The sequence below is a fragment of the Oryctolagus cuniculus genome, chromosome 21, assembly GCF_051225735.1.
Source record: "Oryctolagus cuniculus isolate XC-2025 breed Fujian yellow rabbit chromosome 21, ASM5122573v1, whole genome shotgun sequence".
Taxonomy (NCBI): domain Eukaryota; kingdom Metazoa; phylum Chordata; class Mammalia; order Lagomorpha; family Leporidae; genus Oryctolagus; species Oryctolagus cuniculus.
In genome coordinates, this window is record NC_142887.1 from 8,723,633 (window position 1) to 8,736,337 (window position 12,705).

General features: G+C 52.9%; 1 protein-coding gene across 3 annotated transcripts in view; it reads right to left on the minus strand.

The window, feature by feature from the left end:
* LOC103345010 (transmembrane protein 132B) overlaps window positions 1–12,705 on the minus strand; it is a 364,359-nt gene that overhangs the window by 46,073 nt on the left and 305,581 nt on the right. The window lies entirely within an intron of this gene.

A 12,705-nucleotide genomic window follows, 5' to 3' on the forward strand; every position in this document is an offset into this window, starting at 1 on the left:
TAAAAATGAAAAAAGCAAATTTCTCATGATCGCCCACAGAGTGACAGCTGAAATACGTTTAAAAGCCATGTCCACTGGACCCCAAAGTCTCCGCCCAGCTCCAGAGGGGTGGCATCTGCTCTGGCACCAAGGAGCTCCCCCACGACTGCATGGCACGTGCCGGGCCCAGTGCAGGGGGAGGGAGGGGAGGAGGGTTGAGGGGGACTGACATGGCATCGGCCCACTCACGAGTGCACCACCACAGACTCCACAGCGCCAAACAGCACCGTGGCCTGGCACTCGTGCCACGCGTGTGGCAGAGAACACAGCACGAAGAGGTGGAACCCAAGGAAAGACAGAGGCGCACGGAGCTCCTGCTGTGCCTTGCCCATGGCCACGGGTGCCAGCCGTCCACTCCCCCAGCTGACGTTTCCCGAGGACAGTGAGTTTGTCAGGCACCATGAGAGGTGCCGGAGCTGGGAGGTGACAATTAGACACGTCCACTGCTTCCAGGGAGCTCATCTGTCCCTGCAAATAACTGTCAGACAGAACGTGTTGCTCTTGAAGTTGCGGAAAAAGAATCCACATCAGCTCGGCTCACATGCAGCTGAGACTAAGGCGCATCCAGCAGCTCCCTGGCTCACGGCGTAAATCAGAAGCCACAAACCCGGGCTGTCGGGGCCCCTCAGAATGACCTCGCGGAAAGGAACGGCTCTACAGCTTTGCAAAGCAGCTCTGCCCTCAGACTAACAAGCGAGAGCTGGGAGAGGCAGCCTAAGCCTGCGATGTGCTGTGTTGCCCACGGCGTGGCTGTGCTGCCCCGGCCGCACCTCAGGGTCCTGCAGATCAGTGCCCCCCGCACAACAGGAGGAGCAGGGCATGACAGCAGGCTGAGTGCGGGACTCTGGGATGCTGTTTTGGGGATTTAAGTTCCTGCATTCAACAGCTATTTACTGAGGGCCTACTGTGTGCTGGGCCCTCAGTGATGAGCAGGGATCAGCACTAGGAAAAAATCCCCACTCCTGCAGTGACTGACCTGGAAAGCCTAGAACAGGCTTGTGGAGTAAGCACCAGGCATCCAGGTGATGTCCTCGGCCATTGGCTACATTCATCAGCACAGAGGTGGAAGACGTGCCTCCCCCCGGCCCCCGCCCCCGCACTGGGTAGCATCCTCAGGTATCCAATAAAAAGCAGGGAAACCGCGAATCCTAAGGAATCCACTTTTTAAAAACTGCTAAAGTTTAATTATGTCGCAGCATACACGATCAATACGCAGAAGCCAATTATGTGTTTATACACAGCAATAAACATCCTGCTACTAAAAGTAAGCAAGCAAGTCCATTCACAGTACCATTAAAATACTTCGGGACAATCTTAACAGAAGTGAAAAACTCGTTCCCTGGAAATAAACGCCGTGGAGAGAGACCCGTGTTCTTGAGTCAGGAGGCCAAGGATGGTGGCAGTGGCAGGACTCAGGTGGTGGACCAACATTCAGAGTGATTCCTATCAAAACTCCCAAATTCTACCTGCGCTTCTGGCAGAAATGCACAAGGTTATCCTAAAATACATATGGAAATTCAAGAGGCCCGAAACAACCAAAATGAACTCGTAAAGGTATACAAACACCCGATGGTTCACACAACCCAGCTACAGAGCTCAGTGCAGAGCTGCGTGATGCAGAGAACACGGTACTCTCACGAAGGAAGTCCTAGATCAACGGATTAGGGCTGAGGGTGCATACACAAAACCCCACCCTTAGGGCCAACTAGTTTTTGACAGTGGTGCCAAGACAGTTTAGTGGGAGAAAAACCCTCCTCCAATAAATGATGCTGTAGGAACTGCACAGAAACAGGACTTTAGACCCTTACACCTCAGACCACACACAAAAATTCATTCAAAATGGATCACAGACCTAAATGCGAAAGCTACAACTATGAAACTTGTACAAGAAAATCTATAAGGAAAACTCTGTGAGCTTGGGATAGGCCAGTGTTTCTTAGACAACAGCAAACGCATAATCCGTAAAAGAAAAACATGATAAACTGGACCTCATCAAAATGAAAAACTGCTCCAAAAGACGTTCTCAAGACGTGGAGCGACAGAACACAGTCTGGAATGAAATATTCTCATGTTATATAGCTGATAAAGGGAGTGCAGCCAAATATAAAGTGAGCTCTCAAAATGCAAAGCCATTTTAAAACTGGATTTGAACAGCTACCTCGCCAAACATCTGATAACAGCAAACAGCATGTGGAAAGACGCTCAGTATCATAATCATTAGTGAAATTCAGAGTTCCACAAACCTAAGAAAAGTGGCTAAAATTTAAAATAGTGACAACACCAAGTGTTGGCAAAGAATCAGGGCTAACAGATCCCTTGAACCCTGAATATGGGAATGCAAAATGGTGCAACCATTAAAGATATGGTCTGGCAGTTTCTCAAAAGAGTTATGCACACTTATCCCATGGTACACTGCTGTAATTCCTAAGGCATTGAAATGAGAGTTTATGTCCACACAAAGGTTTATGTGAATGTTCTTAGTAGCATTGGTTATAACAGGCAAAACCAGGAACAACCCAAATGTCCATCAGACTGACCAACCATGGCATATCCGTACAATGAACTGCTACTGCACAACCACAGGGAACCAGTCACAGACAACACGAAACAACACGGGTGATCCTCAGGCTAATCAGGTTGGGTGGGAGAACGAAGAGGACCAAAAGTGAGAGAACACGTATGTATGATTCCATTTATGTAAAACTCTAGAAAATTAAAATCAACCTTCAGTGACAAACAGCAGAATGGCTGCCGTGAGTGAGTGGAGGGGCAGGGGGAGGGGATCCGAGGGGCACAAGAAAGCGTGGAGGTTCAGGAATCTCACGCTCTCAACCTGTCTCAGATCATCTACTGTCATACAAGCCGTCTGCCACCTGTAGTTACACCAGAGCTCACAGCGACAAAACCGACGGAAGACGACAGCAGCCGCGACCACGATCCACTCATGCCTGTGTTTAGACTGACTTTTCAAAAGACTTATACATTTATTTATTTTGAAAGGCAAAGTTACAGAGAGAGGGAAACAAGCAAACACACACACACACACACACACACACACACACAATCTTCCATCTGCTGGTTCACTTCCTAAATGGCTGCCACGGCTGAGGCTGGGCCAGGCCAAAGCCAGGAGCCTGGAACTTCACCCAGGTCTCCCACGTGTGCAGGGGCCAGTATTCAGGCCATCCTCCACTGCTTTCCCAGGTGCGTTGGCAGGGAGCTGGACTGGAAGTTGAGCAGTCAGTACTCGAACAGAGGTTCATACGGGATGCCCGTGTCACAGGCAATGGCTTAACTGGTCGTCCCACAACACCAGTGCCTGTGTCTGGATCCTACTGTGACCCAGTTAATGAACCTTTCCTTAAAGGTTCTGGCCTTCCTGAAGAAACACATGACCTAGAATATGAAACTGACTCCCTCTATCCACCAGCAAAGCCACACAGCAGGAGGCTAAATTGTGAATCAAGCATAAAAGGACACCAGGATCCTCAACCCTCTTACTGAACACAGAACACCTCTCTCTCTCCAGAACACACGGGCACAGGGGCCGTATCTGGCCCATTCCTAGTGAAATCCCCTACCCTGGACCTCGGCAGATCCCGGATGTAAAAGAGCAGATACAGGGGCCGGTGTGTGGCACAGCAGGTAAAGCTGTCACCTGCGGTGCCAGCATCCCATGTGGGTGCCAGTTCAGGTCCCAGCTGCTCCACTTCCAGTCCAGCTCCCTGCTAAGGCACCTGGGAAAGCAGTGGAGGTGGGCCAGGTGCTTAGGTCTCTGCCACCCACATGGAGACTCAGAAGCAGCTACTGGCTCCTGGCTATTGCAGCCATCTGGGAGAGAGAACCAGCAGATGGAAGATCTCACTATCTTTCTCTCCCTTTCTCTCTGTAACTCTGCCTTTCAGATAAATAAATAAATAAATAAATATGTAAAAAGAAGAAGAGCGAATGCAAGTCTTCCAGAAGAGGGAGGGAAGCAGGTGGCGATGTTCACGGTGCCAGTGGGGCTGGGCGGTCTGCAGGCTTGTGTTGGCTCGTTCCGAGATAGTCCTAAACTATGCAGAAACAATTCCAAATGTTAGTTCTTAATTAGAGATGCCAAAGACAGAAATGAACAAATGATCTAATTAATATTGAAATCATAATGAAGCTGACAGGAACAAAAGGTTGGAAATACAGCAGTATCTATCCCTGGCCAACAGGAAATACATGACACATCTCCAATTAGAACAGAACAATAAAAGCCCAAATTACCAGCATAAGTAGGACAAAATTAGGCAATAACATCCAAACTGCCTGACAACTTATTCTTAGCCGCGTGGCTCCTGGAGGTGGCAGGGAGAAGGGAATGCTTGTCAAGGACTGCTAAAGGTGGAAGACACCTTAGATCTCTCTTCCTTCTTCTCTATGGCCTTCAGGTAAACTCACAACAGCCAAATGAAGCTGGGTCTGGGCTTCTGTTACCTGAAACTACAACAAATACAGGGGGGCATCGTGGCACAGCGGTTAAGTCACCACCATACAGGGGGGCACCGTGGCTCAGCGGTTAAGTCACCACTATACAGGGGGGCATCGTGGCACAGCAGGTCAAGTCACCACCATACAGGGCTGGCATCGTGGCTCAGTGGTTAAGTCACACAGCGGTTAAGTCACCACTATATGGGCTGGCATCGTGGCACAGCAGGTTAAGTCACCACCATACAGGGGGGCACCGTGGCACAGCAGGTCAAGTCACCACCATACAGGGCTGGCATCGTGGCTCAGCGGTTAAGTCACCACCATACAGGGCTAGCATCATGGCTCAGCGGTTAACTCACCACCATACAGGGCTGGCATCGTGGCACAGCGGTTAAGGCACCACTATATGGGCTGGCATCGTGGCACAGCGGTTAAGTCACCACAATACAGGGGGGCATCGTGGCACAGCAGTTAAATCACCACTATACGAGCTGGCATCATGGCTCAGCGGTTAAGTCACCACCATACAGGGCTGGCATCGTGGCACAGCAGTTAAGTCACCACTATACAGGGCTGGCACAGTGGCATAGCGGTTAAGTCACCACCATACAGGGGGCATCATGGCACAGCAGTTAAGTCACTGCATGCAGGGCTGGCAACCCTCCAGTCCCAGACGCTCTGCTTCTGATCCAGCTCCCTGCTAATGCGTCTGGGAAAGTGGCAGAAGATGGCCAAGTTCTTGGGCCTCTGCACCCATGTGGGAGACCCAAGTGGACTTCCAGGCTCCTGGCTTCAGCCTTGACCAGGCCTGGCTGTTCAGGCCATTTGGGAAGTCAATCAGTGGATGGAAGACTTCTTTCTCTCTGTGTGTCTCCCTCTTTCATTCTGCATTCAAATAAATAAATAAATATTTTCTTAAAAAAAATAGAGGAGACAATGTTCACCAACCCAGGAGTTCGACTTAGCCCTGCCAGAGCCCAGTCCTCACAGGCCTGTCCAGGCCTCCACCTGGAGAGCAGTGTTGCCCTCTCAGTGCCACCACCTCAGGGAAGCCCTTCCAAGGACCACATTGAGAACACACTCACCTTCTGCCTATCATCTCTGCAAAGCCAACTACGTAAGGACACTCCGATCTCGTGGCCTTTTTTAGGTTTGCACACTACACAGGAGAGGCAGCTGCTCTCTGAAAAATGATGACCTTGTCCATGAGGCTTGATCTTCTGACCAGCTCCCCATGCACTGCTCAGCAAGCAACAGAGGAATTACAATTTTCCTGACATCCCCTGTCGTACCTTACCCCTCAGAGGCCAGGTCTGAAACAAGACCCTTGCCTGGGGCAGGGAGGGCTTTAAAATGTTTGTGTGCTTTCATCACCCTCTACCACGCGTTACTGTGGGTCCAGCTGTGGTCGAAAGGCTGTAAGGTGGAGGGCGCAGTCTTCAGGATCCATGGGGGTTTACACTTATTTCCCTCCAAGCACGAGTGTGTTTAATCCCTGCTGACGACGCACGCCTGGCTTCTATGGTTCTGGGAATCACAATTCACTGACGAACAATAAAATTACAAATGCACAAAAACTAGAAGAATCAGTCACAAAGACAGACACACAAAAATTAAATCACAGTAACAATATGGAAATTGTGTTTTTCTTTTGTCCTCTGAAGACCTTTGGAGAGACTTGGAAGGAAGGAGGGAGAGGGGGGGGAGGAAGGAGGGAAGGAGGGAGGAAGAAAGATAAGAAAAAATATATCCATGGCCTAACCCCAAGTCATATTGTCACACGGTGTTGTGGGTTGAACTGTGGCTCGCAAAATACAAGTCAGGGTTGTAATCCCCAGCCTCTGCGAAGATGACCTTGTTTAGATAAAGTTACAGACATAACTTTGAAGATCTCAGGGAGAGACCATCCTGAACTAGGGTGGCCCCTAAGTCCTACAACAAGCTCCCTTACAAGAAAAGAACACAGGGTAGGATAATATGACAGCAACGCACAGATCCAAGTGATTCTGCAACGAGCCCGGGACGTCTGGGACCAGCAGGAATTGGAGGGGCGGAAGGAACCTGTCCCAGAGCCTCTGGTAAGACCTGGATTGGACTTCTGGCCTCCAACACTGTGGGAGAACAGATTTCTACTGTTTCCAGCCACCTTGTTTATGGTGGGTTAATTACAGTGTCATTAATGCAGGGCTATTGCTACAGGTTATCCAGGTGGGCCCAATACAATCCCAAAAGTCCTTATGGGGGGGCAGGAACGTCACAGAGAAGCAGACGTGACAACAGAACCAGGGCCCAGGGCCAGCGTGGGGAGGGACATCTGAAGACGCCACACTGAGGGTTTTGACTTGGAGGAAGGGGCCACAGCCTCTGGAGGTCGGAGGAAGCCAGTTCTCCCCCAGGGCTTGGGCCATCCCAGGGTTGAGCGCCATGTCTGCAGGATAGGAGGTTCCTGCTGCTAAGTCGGTGAGGATTCCTCCCAGCAACACCTGAGACTGCGCTGTGCTTTCCAGGTGATGCGGATGAAGCACAAGTCCTCTGCAAATCCAGAAAACAATGAGCATCCAATCCCGAGGGGAAAACCACAGGGTTATATTCTGCCGACAGCTCCTGAGAGAAACCCAAGCCCCCCCCCCACACGCACATGCACACACATGCATGCACGCACGCTTACACATACACCCACACACATGCACGCACACACAGGCACACACATGCACATGTGCACATACGTGTGCACACTTGCACATACACGCACACACGCACACACATACACACATGCACATGCGCACATATGCGTGCACACACACGCATATGCACGCGCACACATGCACACTTGCACATACACGCACACAAATGCACGCACGCACACACATGCACACACACATGCACATGCGCACATATGCGTGCACACACGCATATGCACGCACATCCATGCACGCACACTTGCGTGTATGCACACATGCATGCACACACGCATGCACACACTTGCATACACACATGCACACACACGCACACACAAGCACATGTGCACACACACGCACATGCACACACACATGCATGCACACACGCAAGCACACACATACACCCCAACACTGAGATCACAGGCTGCAGAGCCAAACTGCCCAGGCAGGCACCCAGGCTCCCACGCACACGAGAACGAGAGTGAACGACCCCACCCTCCCATGCGCCGTGTCCTGATGTATGAACTTCAGTCAGCAGTGAACCTTCCTTGACGTCCTTGCCGTGAGGATGAAATGGGTCAAGGCTTCCAGTGCCCCCTTGATGACAGGACCTGGCACGTAATAAGCAGGCGACATGTGTTCCCTACGGTCACTCAGCCGCTGTGGTGAGCTCCTACGAGCAGGATCCCCTGAGTCCAGCTCTGCAGCCCCCACAGCCCATTGTGCATTGCCCAGCACGCGCGGATGATGGACGACTGCGTGCAGAGCAAAACGCTGCACAAGAACCAGGAGGGTCAGGGCCGGTGTGCCCTCTGGCGACCAGGACCAGCACACTCACTGTGTGCGCCAGTAAACACCAGTCACGCACACACAGCCTTGTTCTCAGGGAGCTCGCCCCTCACTGCTCCGTTCACAGAGAACAAGCACCTACTGCGTGCTCCAACACCTACTGCATGTTCCAGATATCTACCACATGTTCCACACACCTACTGCACATTCCAGATACCTACTATGTGCTCTAACACCTACTGTGTGTTCCACATACTTACTGCACGTTCCACACACACCTACTGCATGTTCCAGACACCTACTACGTGCTCCATACACCTACTGCACATTCCAGACACCTACTGCGTGTTCTAAAACCTACTGTGTACTCCAACACCTACTGCATGCTCCACACACCTACTGCACGTTCCAGACACCTACTGCGTGTTCCACACACCTACTGCACATTCCAGATACCTACTGTGTGCTCTAACACCTACTGTGTGCTCCAACACCTACTGCACATTCCACACATCTACTGCACGTTCCACACATCTACTGCGTGCTCCACACACCTACTGCGTGTCTCACACACCTACTGTGTGTCCCACACACCTACTGCACGTTCCAGACACTGCCTCAGGACTGGGAGTAGAATCCTGGACACCATGGACCTCACAACTGAGTACAAGCGGAAGCTTCTGGACGTGGAGATAAATATGCAGACACACAGGTGCACTATCACTGCTGTCTTACAGATGGAGCGCCCTCCGCTGCCTGTAGAGACCCGTTCTCACTGCATAGCCCCTCCACCAAACTCCACACCGGGGCGGACCGCACACCGATGGAACAGACAACCCAGTTACGCACAATCAGGGTGTCTGCAGATCACCTCCGACAAGTCTTCTCCCAAAGATACGAGAGAAGACTAAGAAGCGTGAAGAGGGAAACTTATCTTCCGCTCCCCTCAAATACAGCTCTTACCTGGACTTCCCACAAAATCTCCCCTAAGACTACACCTGCCCTCTGCTGCATCAGGAATTCACCCACAGCTCAGATGAAAGACAAACTTGGCTTTGAACCACTGTCTTCTGAAATTCCAAACACCCGTCGTGACTGTGGTTAGTGCCTCCGCCAGTGAGGCAAGGGGGAATCTCCAGGGAAGAGACCTTCCCACCATCTCTTCCCAGCCCCCGTCGTACACAGAAGGAATCTGAGCTTGGAGACGCAGCGGTGATTGTGCAAGGTCAAACAGGTCAAACAGCAAGGAAGATGGCGTCAGGGTGAGAACCAGCATCGTCCGCCCGGAAGTCTAACCACAGGACTCACCACGGCTACAGTCTTTTTTAGACTGAACTAAAAGCAGAGCCTTTTAACTTCCACTCCTGGAATAGAAAAAGCACACAGGTCTGCTCCATCGCCCACATGATGGCCCTTGAAAGACTGGGAAGAAGCTCCCGTGCCGCCCTCTTCACCCCAGCCTGGCAACATTCACTCGCCCTTCATTCACGTCTCCTGGGATTCGGCTTCAAGGGCCCTCAGGCCCAGCCGCTCCTCAGCAGATCACAATCCAATTCCCCAGCGTCCCCTCCCCGCTCGCCAGAGTGACAGTGAAACCTATCACACGTGGCTTCCTTGATTCCAGGGACCACGGAACAAGCAACATCTCACCTCCTCTGAAACCCACACCAGAACACCAGCAGACAGGTGAGCAGAGCAGCGACAGGTGTCCTGGGCTGCCTGTGGGCGCAGGAGGGAGGCGTGGGGACTGCGGCGAGCAGGTGCAGGGGCCTCGCGCACAGGGCGACTTCTGTCCGCTCCAGCTGAGGCTCACAGGAGGGACCGTGCACCAGGGCTGCTGCCCCTGGGGGCTTTCTCTCAGAAGGGACCAGAGATCCTGATCTCCATGTGAAAATGCCAATTAAATAACAACTTGCAACAAATTAAATAGTAATACTAAAAATATGAGACACACACACCTCTGGGCAGATCTGGTCTGCAGTTTGTCTGCCTGCGTCCTGTGTTCTCAACCCCTGGTGCAGTCACACCAGAGCAGTCACGTGTGCTGGGCCAGCCTCTTTTTTTTTTTGACAGGCAGAGTGGACAGTGAGAGAGAGAGACAGAGAGAAAGGTCTTCATTTTGCCGTTGGTTCACCCCCCAATGGCCGCCACGGGCAGTGTGCTGCGGCCAGCGCACTGCGCTGATCCGATGGCAGGAGCCAGGTACTTATCCTGGTCTCCCATGGGGTGCAGGGCCCAAGTACTTGGGCCATCCTCCACTGCACTCCTGGGCCACAGCAGAGAGCTGGCCTGGAAGAGGGGCAACCGGGACAGAATCCGGCGCCGCGACCGGGACTAGAACCTGGTGTGCCGGCGCCGCTAGGCAGAGGATTAGCCTCGTGAGCCGTGGCGCCGGCCACCAGCCTCTTCCCACAGCGGCCTCACCAGACTTCACCACTGACAGCACCGCCCAGGCTGCCCCACACACGGCTGTTGCGTTGTCTGAGCTCGGCCTCTGCTTGGCTGGCCTCTTCCTGTGTTGTTTGTTACTTGAAAGTAGACGTCCAGGCTGGGCACGTGCCCTGCAGCTACGTCACTGGTTGAGATGCCTGCATCCCATATCTGAGGCACAAGTCAAGTCTCAGCTCTGCCCTGATTCCAGCTTCCTGATGTGCACCCCGGGAAGCACCAGTGATACCGTAAGGAGCCGGGTACCTGTGAGCCACGTGGAAACCGAGAGGAGCTCTGGGCTCCTGGCTCCAGCCGGCCCAGCCGCGGCTGCTGCAGCCATTTGGGGAGTGAACCAACAGAAGGGGGCCCTTCCCCATTCCCTCTCCCTCCCAAATAAATAAACAGCTTCAATTTTAAACGTGACATTCACCCCCTTTAACCTTGCCACATCAGGCCGGGATGCCAGCGGCATCCTCGTGTTCTGGCGCCCCACTGTCACGCACGCCCGCTCCAGGAAGCGGATGTTTGTGGATGACCACATTTCCCGGCTTGCTAACTTCGCACTGTCCCTCATCTGTAACACAGACCCGCAGCGCAGTGTCCCACAGAGGCAGGTCTCAGCTGACTCCTGCGAGATTCTCCGGGGACCACAGCGCTTTCTGCCCTGTGACCGAGTGGCTGCCGAGTGACAACTCTGCTGACGGAGGGCGCCTCCCCGGGGGCGCAGTGACTGTGCCACATTCTCGAGGATGCCCCAGGGAGGTCAAGGCCAGGACACAGCTCTGTGGGCAACTCCACTCATCTCGGAGTCACAGCAAAACTTACTGCCAACACTGACACTGACGTCCTAACAAACACTTGTCGGCCACTTTAATTAAATCGCACCAGGATCCGAGCAAGGTCTGGGCTCCCTAAAATGTCTGAACGCAGCCCTGGTCTTGGTGATCTGCAGACACCGCTGTGCTCCTCTGAAGAGGGGGCAATAACTGGCTGCAAGAAGCCCCACCTGCACGAAGTGACAGACGTGACAGCTGAGCGAGACATCATCTCCCAAAACACTGTACCGACCAGACCGGGCCGTGAGACGGAGACGACCAGGCAGGAGGCGACAATGGGGTCCATGAGCTTGGACTTGCCTCTCTGGGAAAAGTGCTCCAGGGAGGGGACTAAGGCTGCCTCCAGCCGGGGCTCCACCCAGGCTCTCAGAAGGTCATGAAAGGCCCAGGCAACAACAGAGCCCAGGCTGTCATAAACACCCGTGCCCTCAGCAGTGTCTCCTTTCTGGGAGGACTCAGCGATGGTCGCAGACGTGCAGGGTCCAAGGCCAGCTCTGGCCACGCACCACCAGTACCTCTCACCTCCGCAGATCACCTCCTAGGACTCCGCCCAGCCCTTGCTAAATCCCAGGCCTGGAGTTCAGCGCTGCATCCTGAATACCAGGACAGCCAGGAGCCGCAGGGCAGGGCCTGCACTCCCTCCATCTGCAAGGGAATCCGCGTCCCAAGCCCAGGAAGTGAGCTCCCCCAGAGCCTGTTTCCTGTGTTATTTTTTAACCAGGACTCAAATGCCCCATGGCTTCTTTATCTGACGCTCTCTGAATGAAGACCCAGCCTCCCGCAGGTTGCCAGGAGGAGAAATGGACCCCAGAGCTCTCCCACAACTGGGAAACCCCTAGAGGCTTTTCTGTCTGCCGGAGAACCACGTTTCAGGTCCGGAGACCACGTTTCAGACCACATCCAAACAGCAGTCCACAGAACGTGGAGGATGGATCGTGGCCTTGTTGTAGTTTTCTACAACACAGCAACAACTGAAGGGAGACAGGGATGTTCCAAAGACAGAAGGCCTTTCTCCGCAAGCTCTCAGCTGCCAATGTGCCAGAACATATGGGCAGAAGCCATCAGCGTGGAGCTTCGACGAGCACCCAAAAAGAGCGTGGAAAGAAACACACCCATGGCTGCTTCTCCACAGAGTCTGGAGGCAAAAATGCTGCCACCACAGTGAAGACGCCACAGAAACGCCCCGTGGTCGAATTCCCAGACTGAACTGTCTCCCTCCGGTTCTACTCAAAGCTCCGTGGGACACGATGAGCTTTTTAAAACTTGTAATGCCATCGATTTTAATGCACGTGAACAAACAGCTACCACATGCAGCTGGTGGCTCTCTTGTCTTGCCGCGAGGCAAAATCAGTTTTTAAATTTGGAAACCTGCACTTGTTGGCACCACACCCTAACCCACCGAGCTAACCGGCCACCTCCAAAAAGCAAAGCACCTGAAGAAGACACTGAGTAAATAATATTGACAGGCACACAGA